This window comes from Pistacia vera, unplaced genomic scaffold, assembly GCF_008641045.1.
Source record: "Pistacia vera cultivar Batoury unplaced genomic scaffold, PisVer_v2 Contig1256, whole genome shotgun sequence".
Classification (NCBI taxonomy): Eukaryota; Viridiplantae; Streptophyta; class Magnoliopsida; order Sapindales; family Anacardiaceae; genus Pistacia; species Pistacia vera.
Window position 1 is genome coordinate 43,050 of NW_022195310.1, and position 16,811 is coordinate 59,860.

At 34.2% G+C, this 16,811-nt stretch overlaps 1 pseudogene; it reads left to right on the top strand.

Moving 5' to 3' along the window:
• Positions 1 to 13,564: 13,564 nt before the first annotated feature.
• LOC116120062 lies at positions 13,565 to 14,864 on the top strand (annotated as a pseudogene).
• Positions 14,865 to 16,811: the final 1,947 nt, after the last annotated feature.

Below are 16,811 nucleotides of genomic sequence, written 5' to 3' on the forward strand. Positions count from 1 at the left end.
TAAATCCATCAATCCCCTAAGGTTTAATATTATTATCAAAATCCCCCTGATGTTAGTAAACTGTCAATGAACAATTAGAATTTATAGACTTAACTATCTCTTGATGATTGAGTGGTTTGATAAAAACTCTTGGGTATATTACTCAAGAAGTCTTGAGTTATAGTCCTTCCTCAGTTGTTAATTGGGATACCCACTAGAGCTCTTATCCGACCGATTGTTCTAGGACCTCGAGAGATTATTTGAGATGCTCGTAACCTACCTGGACATCCCAGGTCATTAAAAAAAAAAAAATAGAGTTTACAGACTTACAGTATTATGAGTTAACAAAAATTTTATATAATATTTTTCTACTTTTTTTTAATATCTAAAACTTAACGATAGGGGGAGTTTTTATTATTTAACTAACCGTTGGGGGATTAATATAAAAAAAAATGCATTATAGTATTTACATTTTTTATGATATTGGATTTGACTTTTTGGTCCCTAAGATGGGTTCAATTGTTGTGGTGATTTAAAATTGAAAAATGCAAAGGTTGAGCAGAACTTTGCACTTAATTAGTTAAAATTAAGATTTAATTGTCAACAGAGAAGAGAGACCTGACCTGCCTTTTTGTTTTACTTGCTTAAAAGTCTCCACTTACAACTCTCTTCTCTAGAATAAATATTTCTATGTCTGACCTGATGTCTCCTCCTTCCTTCCATCTTTCATTTCAAGGTTTCTATTTTACATTGTGATGATGAGAGTGAGAGGTTGGAGACTTCAAAAAACGAGTATTGACTTTCTACTGTTGTGTGTGGTTTTTTCGCCAAGCTCGGGTCAATACGAAGATATAGCTCGACCTAGAATGAGCTCGACAACTATGATTGATCGACCTAGCATAAGCTCGTCGAGATATAGCTCGATCCAGCATAAGTTAGTTGCGAACAATTCAAGGAATCATTCAATCAATCTCCAGATTACTTCAGATCCCATCTATTATGAGAATGACTTGATCAACAGCGATCTCTGCGCAGTCACAATGCCCAATCGCGAGAATATCGGTATTGCGATTCAGATCAATTGTTCATAGGATGACACAATCCCTGGTCATCGCGGCCCTAACACCAATATGGTCGGGAAGTTGGTCGATCAGCCCATCGACTGCAGCTTAGACCTCTTCGTTTGTTTATTTATTTTTTGGTTGGGACGAGCCAGGTTTGCTCCCCCTAGAAGCACTTGCCTTACCAGTAGGGGCAGATTTCTTCTTGGCCAAACCTTTGGCCACTTCCTTTCGAAGGCGACCTCTTTGCCAGAGCCAATTTGCTGTTCAGGTACTTTATTTTTTCCTGAACCTCCAATTGGTTCGGATGCTTTCTTCACTAGCCCCTTTCGGGGCTCCGTAATGCTTTTATCGCCAACTGCCTTAGTGGCAGCCGTGGGCTTTTTCGCGCTTGGGTTTCCCCCAAGGTCGCCACCGGCACGCTTCGAGCCAACAATTTTCGTAGGCTGCTTCATCCCCGAAGCAGCCAGAGCCTTCGTAGCAGCCGCAGAGGCAGCCATTTTCTTCTTTTTTGGTTTTTCGGCCCACATATCTGCAAGAAAAAAGGCAAGAGAATTAGCAATCTATTTTGCGTGGGAAAGCAAGCGCAAGCAAACAACAACTTAACCTTTCTCCAAAAGTGCTAAGAAGTTGGCCTCGTCCCGAAAGTAGCCGTACGCTTTCAAATGAGGAAGCGTAAGAAGCTCGTTGACGTTACACTGATTGTCCGGAGGATTGCTAAAATGTTGCAGCCTCTATAAGCTTGCGGTTGGAAGATAACTTTGCTCTACGTTAACTGCAAAAACAAAACAAGACGATCAGTTAGAATGTACAGCTCGAGAACAATCCTCACACATACACGGGAAGCCCGAGCCTTACTCGCTTCCACAACGAAGACACTAGTCTCTCGAGCCTTACTCGCTTCCAGGTTTAGGGTCTCCGCAGAAAAAGAACTGTGAATCCTAGTGTGGAACTTTCTTCGGGATATCAATCAGCCCGTTAAAATGTACTCTTCTCACTTTGGAAAGGTAGTATGTTTGGTCTTGCCTTTTTTTCAGCCTATTCAAGTGGACGAGCTCTTCGACAGATGGCTCGTCCAATTCAGCGATCATGTATGTAATGTACATCGCAATAATGATCATGTAAGAGTTGTCCGTCAGTTGAAGATGAACAATGTCGAATCGCCTCAATACGTTATTGATAAAGTAGTGCAGGGGAATGGATACCCCGCACCTAAGGAGAGTCTCAGAGGTTGTTACCCATCCATGTGGGGGTTTCTTCCTAGAATATTTCCCCAAAACCATCAAGTTAAGTTGCAGTGCGTAGGCCGCTCTTATGCGTTCGAGATCCCCAAGGGTAATCGGGGATCGTGGTTCTCTTCATAGCTTATGGGTTGGAGACGGCGGAGATTGGGCTAGCTGAATTGAAGCACTATCAGACAAACCCACAACGTTGGGGTCCGAGCTTCGAGTGATGAATTCTTTAGAAACCTCAGGGGACACATCCCTAAGAGCTGCCGAGCCTACCTGTGAATGGAACATTCAGTCTATGGTATGACTATTGGAGGAAGACATGGCTGTAGCTCGCTTCTAGGTACTTGAAAAAAGAAGCAAACATATGTCAAAGCTTGAACAAATCGGCGACCATTCCACACTCGCTTCTATTTCAGGCACTCGAGATAGCTCGCGTAATACGAAGAAAGTATGCGACCCATTCAGGATACCCACGACCACCTTGTTAAACCCCTTTAAAACCCAAGACAGCTGGAGACGCAACCAAAAACCCTACTGAAACCTTAAGACATTCAATGTGGCCACTACAGTAGCCACCCTATGACACGAAAATCAGAAAAACACAAGAAGATAGGGGAAAGAGCCTTACCAGAATAAGGAAAGTGCTGGAAACTCATGAGAAAGACCACCGTGACAACATAAGAACAACAAAAAAGGAGAACCAGAGTCAGAGTAACTTTTGGAGTGACTATTCTAGGGTTTTTTGCCACCTTTTATAGTGGTTTGCATGGGAGACAAAGGGGCGGAGTTTAATCGTAGCCGTCCGCTTACAATTGATCATAACCCTTCATTCATCGAGCAATCTCAGCCCATGGACGTGACCACGTGTCGACCATCCGCGAGGAGCGATGAACCGTCAGATTGCTATAATAATAACCGTCACCGCATGTCGCGTCAACTTCGCGTGTGAATAGCTGTCATCGCCCACGCACGATGAAATGTAATTGACAAAGGCTGCCGCATTTAATGCAGCACGACCACACAAAAATTACCTTTGTGACTTGAATTTTCATATTCTAAATTTTGACAGGTACCATGGGGAATAAAGATCTAAGTGTGAGGTACGTCGGCCAAGCGCAAGGTCGACCATAGGAGCCCAGTCGAACAAGCACTCAAAGACTCAATGTTGAAGCCGAGCTTGGCATCAAATCGAGCAATAGTTTTCGAAGCCCGAAACGAGCATCGAACACTGAGGAGTAGATATGTGTGTGGTTTTTCCACCAAGCTCGAGCCAACGTGAGGATATGGCTCGACCCAGAATGAGCTCGACAACTATGATTGATCGACCTAGCATAAGCTCATCGAGATATAGCTCGACATAGCATAAACTAGTTGTGAACAAATCAAGGAATCATTCAATCAATCTTCAGATTACTTTAGATCCCAGATATTACGGGAATAACTCGATCAACAGCGATCACTATGCAATCACAACGCCCAATCATGAGAATATCATAATTGCGATTTAGATCAATTATAATCCTCTTAATTTCGCTATTTTCTTTGTATAAATCTTGTATAAAAGCCCCCTTAAACAGTGAGGAAGGGTTTACGATTTTCAGATAAGAATGGCATTGTAAGCTCTCACAGCAAATACAGAAATACAGTGGACGTAGGCTGTTAACCTCGCCAAACCACTTTAAAAAATCTCTTTGTTTTAATTCATTTCGTTCATATTCATTGCTGATTTTCACTAATCACGCACAGATCGGTTCCGATCTCAGCAAGGTCGATCAGATCATGCTGGTTGGTGTAGAATTCTGTATCAACACTACCCAACAAGACTTATTTATAACCAAGCAGACAAAATTTCAACAATAACTCAAAAAAATGGTCCAATTATAAAGGATAAATCTTGTAAGAGTTCCCTCCCCACCCTCAAGCACTAATAGGGCTGGACACTGAGGTTCTTATTCAACCGACAGTTTTAGGACCTCAGAGGATTAGTTGAGATGTATACAAACTAACCTGAACTCTCCCCGTGATCAAAAAAAGAAAAAATCTTGTAAGAGTTGTAAATCCAGACATTCTGAATGTGAATCACACATAATGTCCAAATTTTTAAACTTAAAATTTTATATTAAATGAGCATGGACGGCTCATGAAGAGGTGAGTGGGGGCTATTTAATTTTTTTTTCTTAATTTATTTTATATTTGTCTTTTTTTTCTTTTTTTTTTTTCTAATTTGATAATAATTTACTTTGCAAGTTCACCCCATCCATCTAAAAATAAAACCAACATTTTTCTATTGTTTATTAAACAAATAAGGTTTTATATGTTTAAGATGGTAAGTGTTTTAATTAATTAAATATATTTTATATTGTCTATATCAATTAAAAGTCAACTAAAAAGTAAAAAATGAAAAAAAAGGTAAAAATGATTTTTTTTGCCCATCTAACATTAATTTATCAAATAATTTTCGTAGCATATGTCTTTAATGATTGGTTGTTATCATAATATATTTTTTGTCATTTTATTTTTTGTGACAGGAGGTGTTCACTGTCCATGTAAGTTTACGCGTACTTCAACTAATATTCGACGACTAGGTAAAATCATCATCATAGTAGCAGGGAAATTATTTATTTTTTTCATACACTGCAAGTTGGAATATTGACTCTTCCTTAAATCAATAGTACATACAATTGGCCATAATCCATAAGACTTATTCAAGAGTTAAATCCATCAATCCCCTAAGGTTTAATGTTATTATCAAAATCCCCCTGATGTTAGTAAACCATCAATGAACAATTAAAGTTTACAGACTTAACTATCTCTGGGTGGTTGAGTGGTTTGATAGAGATTCATGGGTGTATTACTCAAGAGATCTTGAGTTCTAGTCCTTCTTCGATTGCTAATAGGGGTAGTCACTGGAGCTCTTACCCGACCGATTGTTCTAGGACCTCGAGAGATTAGTTGAGATACTCGTAAGCTACCCTAGACATCCCAGGTCATTAAAAAAAAAAAAAAAAGTTGAAAGTTAAAAGTTTACGGACTTATAGTATTATGAATTAACAGATATTTTACATAATATTTTTCTACTTTTTTTTTTAATACCTAAAACTTAACGATAAGGGGGGTTTTTATTATTTAATTAACCGTTGGGAGATTAATATAAAAAAAAAATGCATTATATTATTTACAATTTTCATGATATTGGATTGGACTTTTTGGTCCCTAGGATGGGTTCAATTTTTGTGGTGATTTAAAATTGAAAAATACAAAGGTTCAGAAGAATGTTGCACTTAATTAGTTAAAACTAAGATTTAATTGTCAAACAGAGAAGAGAGACCTGACCCGCCTTTTTGTTTTACTTGCTTAAAAGTCTCCACGTACAACTCTCTCTCTAGAATAAATATTTCCATGTCTCCTCCTTCCTTCCGTCTCTCATTTCAAAGTTTCTATTTTCGAATGTCACGATGAGAGTGAGAGGTTGGAGACTTCAAAAAAAGATTATTGATTTTCTACCCAACAAGACTTATTCATAACCAAGCAAACAAAATTTCAACAGTAACTCGAAAAAAATGGTCCAATTAGAAAGGATAAATCTTGTAAGAGTTCCCTCCCCACCCTTAGCACTAATAGGGCTGATTACTAGGGTTCTCATTCAGCCGACAGTTTTAGGACTCTAAATGATTGGTTGAGGTGTATGCAAACTACCCCAAACTCTCACTATAATCAAAAAAAGAAAAAATCTTGTTTTTCTTAATTTGTTTTATATATGTCTTTTTTTTTTTTTCTAATTTGATATAATTTACTTTGCAAGTTCACCCCATCCATCTAAAAATAAAACCTACGTTTTTCTATTGTTTATTAAACAAATAAGGTTTTATATGTTTAAGATGGTAAGTGTTTTAATTAATTAAATATATTTTATATTGTCTATGTCAATTAAAAGTCAACTAAAAGGTAAAAAATGAAAAAAAAAAGGTAAAAAGGACATTTTTTGCCCATCTAACATTTATTTTATCAAATAATTTTCGTAGCATATGTGATTGGTTGTTATCATAATATATTTTTTGTCATTTTATTTTTTGTGACAAGGAATGCTCAGGTTAGTTTGTACGCACTTCAACTAATCTCTCGAAACCTTGAAGTTGACGACTAGATAAACCTCTTAATGACCACCTCTATTAAGGTCTGTGAGGATTCGAATTCAAAAGCTCATAAAATCTTTTTCTGCTCTTTTACTATTAGATTAACCAGTGATGGTTTTTTGTCAAATTCAATGGCTGCTAAAAGGTTTATTTTTTTATTTTTTTGTAAGTTTTTGGGTCATAAAACCCCGAACCTTGTAGTTGTAATATGAAACCATTACATGTTGTGCGTATCCATAACAGGATTTAAAAGTTGATTGATGACCCTTGAGTTGGGCAGGAGAAGTGGCATCCAACCTACTTTAAATTGACAACCCAATTTGTTCATAGCATCCATTTTTTCTAACATAGACTTAGAAAAAATTTTATGTGCTACACATATTTTAGTGATGAAAATTCTTCTTCCTAAATCATAATGAAAGAATTTGAAAGTCGGCGTCAACATATACATTAGAGTTTTATATTTCCTCTTCATTCAAACAAATAAATCCCTTTTGTCTTCGATTATCAAAAATTCTCATTTAGATTCGGACGCCGGCCGAAAACCCTATTTTAAATCATATAATTAAGTTAACATCTCCAGAATTAGGGAAACTTTATGATATACACTGAAAATTGAATTTAAGATCCAAAAAGTTGAAGGCAAAAAGATATTAGGTGGATGTCTCACTGTTTTTATAAAAGTCAATTTGAAATGGAAGAAGAAACGACATGAAGGAAACCGTGTGAGAAACCCACCAAAATGAGTCCAACTAAGCAAACGACGTGTAGAACTTAATTATCAGACTAATTAAGATTATAATTAATTAATGAGGGACAGCCACAGCCTTTAAGGCTTAAGGTAAGCATAAAATATCAATGTCATGTTAAATCAATCAATACTTGCTTTTAGGGAAAATAAATTGTCTAATTTTGTTCCTCTTTGCCACGACTTTTAAAGCTTTTATTTATTTGTTTAACTTGGGTAGGTATTTTTATTCTACAATATCTAAATTTTCATTTTCATTTTTTTTTTTTAATATTTCGGCTTCTTAATAACTATAAAAATCATTTGAAAATATAGAGAGAATGACCTATTCCCCTGTGACCAGATGATAAATAATTTAGCCACTAAGGCTAACTATACCTAATAATGGTGTTCAGAAAAATGCAATTAACGAACTGAACCAAATTTTCGGTTAACTGAAAAACTAATTTGGTTCGGTTCATAGAAATTAAAAAACCGCATTTTTAGTTTAGTTACCAGTTTTGGAGAAAATGCAAACCGGTTAACCGAAACTGGTTTTACTAATCGGTTTACAATATTATAATAATATATTATACATTAAAAAAAAAAAATCCCTGAACCTAAATCTCATTTACATATGTAAGAATTTTTAGTTTTTAGTTGGATATGTATTGTTGATGATTACAATTTAAATAAGAAAAAATTAAAAAAAGTTTAAGCCATAAGGGGAAAACCGGTTCAAAATCGATTAAATGGTTCAATTTTGATTCAAGAAAATTCCTGAACCGAAAAATCGATTCGATTCAAGAAAACGGTTAACCGGTTTTGAACACTCCTAATACCTAAGGATCTTGTGCTCGAGTCGTAGGAGAGGTACATACTACATTTGTGCAATTACCTTGATCATTTATGTTTGTAGAGTATTTTGTGACCCTGAGGATCAGACAAATCCCATTGTGAGCCTGGATACCTCAATTATCTAAAAAATATGCAATTACCTTGGTCCTTTGGACTTCTAGGGTATTCTAGCCCTAAGGACTAGACAGACCCCAATGGTTTTTTTACCTAAAAAACATATATATATCTAGAGAATGTGTAGAATGTTTGGTCATTAAGTTTATGTTATTAATTAATTAATGTCATAATCACATGGTACACGTGAATTTGAAATTTTGGTCTATAATTCATCACAGTCGATTGAAATCAGGTTGAATATTAGTGATTAATTAGTCATATTATGTGTGCTAATTTGAATACTTAGGAAGATTATTACTTAATGAGGAAAATATTTGTTAATTAATGTAACGGGAAATAAATTAATCTTGCCAAGTACATGAAACTTATCTGTTTTGTGTCGACTAAAAAGAAATCATTCATTATACCCTAACTTATATCAGATTTAAATGGAGAATATTATTGTAAAAATAAAAATCTTCATGAATTTAAACTAAATCCACAAGTATTAATGTGAACAGATTCAATCTTAAGCATAATATATAAAAGTATAAGGTATATCAGCAGCCAATTAGACATGAACACGTATCCTAGTAACAAAAGAAAATTCAAAAAAGAAATATTTTAAAATAATATAAGTTAGTTTTGAACCAACTCACGGTCAAAACAGTTAAAAACGTTTCCCATGTAGCCAATTTCTTCCACCAAATCATGATTATTAATTAAATATTTTTAACATAATTTTATGGATTATCAAATAAATAAAGGAAAAAAAAAGCTTCAAAATTGGAGCTATTTCAATAAGTTTCCGAGCTAATTTAGAAGTTTGAAATATAAAAAAAAATATTTCAATTATTCAAAATCTTAAAAAAAATATGATTCAGAATTAGAAAATACTTTATAATTATACAACTAAATAATTGTTTACTTATTTTTTCTTTATAAACTCTTATAATTCTTTTTCTGATGATTGAATTTTTGGTTTTTTGGTGATTAGGAGTATTTGTGCTAATTTACGTATATCTCAACTAAAATATATTAAAAAATCTTTATCGTCCCATTTAATGATTCAAAGGTGGTTAACTCTTATAAATTCTGCTTCCAGTGTTTAATAAGAATAAGCTTTTGCTTCGCACATTGCGTACATTATTAATCACTTTTACATAAAGTTAATCGATGATTAAGAATAATTAAACATCTCTTAATCTTTGTCGACCATTTTTTGATAGAAATTAATAAAGAATTGACGTGAGATTTAAGATAAACAAAACGCTGTAGACTACTTAAGTTACATTGTTGGTTGGCGACAACCGTTAATATTCGTTTCTTTCACATCAAACGGTGTGATTAGTCTCGAGATTTAGACTTTCTGTCCATTTCCTTTTTTTATTTTTTTGTTAATTAATTTATTTGGACTGGAATTTAAGAACCCACTTTATTATATTAATTAATTAATTAATATATGCGTTGGAATACTCTTGTTTTGGTCCACACGCAAATGACTATATAACGCATGACTCATGACAAAGGGGCTGCTGCTTCTTCTGGATCGAAGAATTCCTACGTCCCAGTGAACTGGACGTCTGGACTATGGACTCAGTAAACTCTTGCACTCTGGCATGCATTGCATCTACTTTGCAGTTTCTTGTCTGCTGACTTAAAATCTGAATTCCGACTCTTGTTAGAAAAAATGAGTTAACTCTCGTCTATAAATTTTGTCATTTTCTATACTTAATAAAAAAAAAAAAATATATATATATATATATATATCATGGGTAAAGAGTTAACTTATGTATACATAAATTAACTCTCACTGGTGAGAGTTAAAAAGTTTGGATTTTAGAAGAATAGTAATTTTTTTTTTTTTTTTTAATAACTGGGGCGTTCGGATCAGTTTGTACTCCTAGAGGTTCATTGAGCATCCTACAAGCATAATGAGTTAGGTAATTTCACAAATGTGGTTGTGGTAAGTGACTACTTTATGAGGCTCGAACACAAGACTTTCGGGTAACCCATCCAAATGATTAAAGTATTGTCATTCGACCACAAGCCAAGTGGTTGAACCAATTCACTACCTCTAGGTGGTCTAGTGGTTTGATAGAGACTCTTTGGTGTATTATTCAAGAGGTCTTGAGTTCAAATTCTTCCTTGGTTGCTAATAATGGTAGCCATTGGAGCTCTTACTTAGCCGATAGTTTCAGGGTCCTGGGTAATTAGTTGAGGTGTGTGTAAACTGGTCCAGACACGTCGTGTTGAAAATCGGAGGAGTAAAAAAAACATAAAAGAAATAAAGAACAATACAATAACAATCTACAAAAGCACACAATATTTTACGTGGTTCGGCATAACTTACCTACATCCTCGGATGAGAGGGTTTTCACTATAATAATATGAATACGATACAAATGTCTCATCACACCATCAACCTAGTACCTTTACTTGGGCGAATATCCTATTCTTACTGTGTTTAATGCCCCTGTGGTATTTTCCCGATAACTTGTGGTACCCTTACATCAAAACCCCTTCTATCCTTACATTCTCTCTTTCTTTACTTCTCTCTCTCATAATCTTGAATTGGTTATAACTCTCTTATTTATAGGTAAAATAGAACATTTTTATTCTATTAAGATTCATATTCCTATTCCTAATAGAACTTCTCTAATTTAAATCATTTTCCTATTACCAATTCTTCTTTCCTAATACATCTCACGATAGAAAAGGAAAACAATTATTCTCAATTACAAATTCCTAAATTAGAAATTTGCTTAAAACTTAAAATTCTTGAATTTTTTTCTTGATTGTCTTTTCTTTATCAATTACTAAAAAGTGTTAATATTCCAACACCCCGATCATGATAAAATAAAATCTTACTCTTAAATCACATTAATAAATGAGTTTTAGTTCTAATAAGTTTGTATAAATATTTTTTTTTATTAAATAAAATAAAAAAGAAGAGCAAGAAAAGAAAAGCGACAAAAGTGCAACTACTTCCACTAGAAACCTTGTTAAAGACTGCCGGCGAACGCAAAATTTCTAAGTTGAGGAAAGACGGGCATTTGGTGAGTGTAGAAATAATTAACAAATTATACAACAAAGTCGTTTTTTTAATAATGTATATTGTCTAGTTATAGTTGGTTCTTTCTCTCATTGTCTTGCTCCCCACGAGGCTGGCGATTTTACCGAACCATTGCCCCACCATGGACCCAAATTAACTTGTTTTATTGTCAGTTTTGTTCATCGCTTCAAACTTAAGTCATCATCACTTATTACTTGCCCGAGTTCAATTAATTGTATTTGTTGGTTGCTAGAATATATGCTGTCCCTCTTCTGCCTGCACTTCCTCTTCCACCATCACTTTTCCATATTCTTTTTTCCTTAAATTTCTAAGATAGGATTAACTAAGATTTTGGGTTCGATATCACCGCCGTAAAATACCCCAACGCATACCCAACATTGGGAAACAAATTTCTTGTGTCGAAGCTGCCATTACTTGAAGCCAAAACCTACACCGGCAACTTGTCAGTGTTCATTGTCGATGCCATGTGTCTTGACACATTATCATGTGTTACTTTAATATAATAAAAACTAAAAGTCGGTAATCTTTCTATACATTGTCGCCCATAGTTAGGCCGGACATATTTATTATATGAACTTCATGTTAATATGATAAAGTCATTATACATGTATAACTGTATTATTTCTTACATTTAACCGACAAATACATTTGTCAACAATTTATTAGATACACGTATAAATGTCGTCGTTATTTTTGTTTCATCTAAGACTTTTTTTTATAATAATTGCAATTGTCTTTGTTATTGTTAGCTAGATTTAGTAAACGAATAATGAGTTTTTAAAACAAAACGAGATGTTGAATATATATGTAAATGCAATTATGCATAAACTTTTTCCAGATAGATAAAAGAATCAACATTATGACAGAATCAAAACCTAATTATATAAAGATTAGTAAAACTTTTGGCTTATTATATGATTAAGTACTCATCCATCCATAGACTCTTCTACTCACCAACAATCCTACCTCTAAGTTGAAATTAATGGCTTCTGGTATTTAAAATGTTTTTAGTTTATACCAGTAAACTTTGAGTGGAGAAACAGAGCATTAGTTGTCAAGAATTCAATGGTTTTCTCCTGCTAAACTGCTAATAAACATGGCAAAACTGTGTTTCACCTTTGAACAATGTCCTCCATTTTAGCAAATTCAAGAAACCAAACATTTTGATTGCATCAGCGATGAGGCCACGACGCCTCACGCCTTCCAGAATTACGTGCTTCAACAGTTCTTGCAGTAGGGCAAGTCATGATCAATACCTACTTATATTTGAAAGATTTGAAATTTTTTTTCTGAGTAGTGCATAATTAGGGGTCAAATTTTACAGTAGTTTAACAGAAATTTTTGTCTGAATATAAATTATAATTGTGACATTAATTAATGTAAATTCAATGATTAGAAGGAGTAAATTTATGGTAATCTAATGACAGAAACAAGGGAATAAATTCTGGGAAATGATGATGACAGAAAGGAGGATTAAACTTGAAAAAAAAGGGAAAAATTTGAAGTGATGGACGAACCCAATTAAGGCAGGCACTGTGATTGCATCAGCTTGGAGACCAAGTAGGTTCTGGGATATGTATTTGGACAAGTTTTTTTCTGTGTATTAATGGACTAATGAGACGACAAAAACCAACAAAAATTGAATACATTATCCACCATGAGAGCTGACTATTTCTAGCTAGCTGCATGTGCACAAAACCAATTTATCAGATTACTCCATTAGGTGATTGCCAATTTAACAATGAGAAGGGATCCGAAGACAGAGTATCTGAGCTTTGAACTTCAATTTTCTGCTTCGAATTTCTCAAGAATTCCTTGTTGGTTGGTGGTGTTAGCCGCTTGAGGACTCTGATGTCATCTACAGTACTAGTTCAAGTTTTTATTTAAGACAATTAATGAAGAGATCTTCTAAGGGGCCATGTACAACCAACATAACCACTAAAAATAGGGCACTGTTTTTAATTTTTTCATGTAAATTTTCCCGAGAAAATTAATTAAGAAAACGCCAAGTTATAAAGCAAACTAAAAACTGCATATTCAAACACAACCCATGAGGCATAAACTCATCATGGGCTGTTTACTAACGCATGGAAACATTTTATGAATTGACTTGTCAATCCTTTTATGCCAAACATGGTGTGTTTTCCTCATTTCAATGATCATGAAGTATAACCAAACGTGTATCTCATATAAATTTATTTATATTAAAATAAATAAAGGGTTTTTGATAAGAATGGTAAAATATTTTTTTTAATATAAATTATATTATGTTTCAAACTTATGACATCATGAAGTGGGCTTGGTTACATGTGCTTTTTCTAAAGCACTTCTCATTCCCAGCTTCTCCTTTCTCTATATATATCCCATTTGCGTTTATGTTTATTTCAACTAAAGCAGCTGTTTTTACTCTTTTCTCTTTGCCTTTCAGCCTTTGTTTTCTCACTAACAACAACAACTACTCTGTTGTTCTGATCACCATCGACCGCCATGGACTGTAAAGACAAACTTGCACTGGTTTCTCCATTCTCATCCTCTCCATCTTCTTCCAATTCTTCACAAAACCCTTTTCAGTCTTCTCCCAGCTTCCCTTCTTCTTCACAATCATCTCCACCGTCTCCTCCACCCATCGTTCTCAGCCCTTGTGCCGCCTGCAAAATCCTCCGCCGCCGCTGCGTCGAGAAGTGTGTTTTAGCCCCATATTTTCCACCAACTGAACCTTACAAGTTCACCATTGCTCACAGAGTCTTCGGAGCCAGCAACATCATCAAGTTCTTGCAGGTGTGTACAGCTTCTTGATTCATTTTTTTTTTCTTCTTTTCACTATTTGAAATCAACATTTTTCACTTTTGCGTTTATTCTCCACTACCCACTTGAGAAAACAATAATTTTTTTTTTCCCCATCAATTAGTTGGTTTGATTAGACTTTAGACAATTATTGATTTTTTCTATTCTTTTTTGGCAAACTTGAGGACTTTAACTGTCCTCCTCAAAAAGAAAAGAAAAATTGAGACTGAGACATTCTATCTGATCAAAATGGCACTTTAAAGTTTTCAATTACTTCTCTTTAAACCTCAATTGGACCCTTTGTTTTTTTATATATATATATTTTCTCATCATAAAGCAAGTTGTTCAACTGGTATCTTCACTTTTCTTTAACAACCAACATGGCATTTTCTTTTCTCACAGAGAATGTAAATTATACATACAATCAAAGACCAATAGGGTCTAAATTAGTACCCCCAAATAGTACATATTTTGATAAGTCAATTTGTACTACCATAACTAGTGCAGATGGGTTCACTTAAGACAATCTTATAGATTTCAACTAATGAAATTGAAATTTGATCAGGATCTTCCGAGTCCAAGAGCTGATGCAGTAAGCGCATGGTGTACGAGGCAAATGCAGATTCGCGACCCAGTTTACGGGTGCGCAGGAGCGATTTGTCACCTTCAAAACAAATCGGCGAGCTGCAAGGGCAGCTTGCCAAGCGCTCAAGCGGAGCTCGTCACAATGCAATGCCAGCGCGCAATTTGATCGCGCTGATCTGCATGAAATGGCGCAATCTCAAGAACCGATATGCAGCAGCAGCAACAGCAACAACTCAACACAACAACAACAACACAAAAACAACAACTCCTCGACACGAGCTGCTTTCTCGACGACAACAGTTTTGGCTCCGCCTGGAACCTCTTTGGACATGATCGAATGAGAGATCCATTGTCAATGTGTTAAAGTTTTAACTTATTCCAATAACTCAGAGTGTGGATATTTTACATATTAAGCAAAAATATACTTTTAGTTTTAAAAAAAAAAAAAAAAACTAAGTGTCACCTAATAAGAGCGATTTGTAGGTAGAATTTGAGTGATCATGCCTTCCATTATGTCATGCGACAAGGGAAAATAAATCATGGGAAATCGTTAAAAGAATTCATTTTTCTTCCATTGTTTCTCTTGTAATTTTGCTTACAGACTAGCAAAACAGAAATGAAGAAAAAAACAAAGGGAGAGAGAGAAAAAGAGGAAAGCAGGATTCTGGTTGTCTTTATCCAGAAATGTACAATTGCAATTGAATCAAAGCTCTATTGGGTGACCTAATTTTATCTTCTAAACTGGTTTTTTTCTAATTCCTTTCAACAATCTCCTGACTTTTACTTTGCCCTATACGTTTACATCTTTCTTAAAAGGATGCATATTTATTCCAACATTAATGTGCCCATTCATTAGTAGCATGTATATTCCAGTATAAAATCATTGAATCCAATTAATTCTGAATTATCATCTCAATTAGTGATTTTTATACTATATCTAACATAAATAATAGATCTAAAAAATATGATGTAATAATATTATCACATACATTAGCATCTTGTACTAGGTCATAATACATCCTGATACCTAAAGTCTCTCTTAATATATTAAGAAAAAATTCACTTTTGGACATATAATAAAAATTAAAGCACTACTTCAAATATGCAACATGCTAGTTTTTGTGTGTATATTTTCTTATATATAACGTGATTTCAATATAGAAAATTCCATATTTACGCTTTAATTATTTTAATGGATTTTTTTATAATTACTAAAATTAAAAATTATTTTAAAAATTGTTTGACTTTTTCACTTCCCCCATCATTATTATATTTTTTTTTTTAATGCTTGGGCGTGTTCGGACAAACTTATATGCAAATCACCTAATCTGTGGAACCCTGAATTTTCGACCAGATAAGAGCTCCAGTATTACCCAAGAGTCTTTATCGAATCACTTGATCACCGAAGTTAGCTCTTTCATCACATCTTTGCACGCTCAGAGTCATAGATCTTGTATATTTATTTGTTTGTTTATATATGTTAATTTTTTAAATATTAAATGAAATTATTAATGCATTGTCTGTCGGCATCCTCTACACAACTTTTCCTATTTCAAGCTAAAATCAATAATTGTTTTGACAAACAAACATATGCAGTACATTTTGGGTACACCATAAAAAAAAAAAAAAAAAAAAAAAAAAAAAAAAAGATCCAAATCAGAAAAGTAATACGAAGAAATTTCAAGGTCAAAATGCTTATTGTGAACGTTCCCATGGATGATGGACCCCAATTCAGTATGCTCCACATACATTTATTTCCATCAAATTCTAAACTTATTCATACCTTCGTTTTGAAAGTGAAAGCACCGATATCGTCCGAAAAAGGGCATTCATAGTTTATACTATATATTTAAACTATGGTTCCAAATGGAGATGACTGGTCCTTCCAATAACTAATGCTTTATATTTACAAACTATTGTATTGTCGCCCATAAATTATGTAGCCTACAATATTGAAACCATTCAAACGTTTAAAGATAGTTATAACCAACGCCAATTCATGCAAACAATATTCCAATCCCATGCTGCCAATAATATTCCTTTGGTGCGAGTAAGATGTCTAAGGGAATAATGGATGCCGACGGTTTTCAGACGTTAGGATGTTGTTTTATATGAATAATATTCCACATACAAGAGTTTATATAGTCTTGTTTACAAAATATATGACAATATTCTTTGTATTGTTATATCATTCACACATTTAATACGACCAATGTTAGGGTAATTTCATTTCTCCGACAAAGTGGGTTTGCTCCGACGCGCTTTACCACCACCATGGCC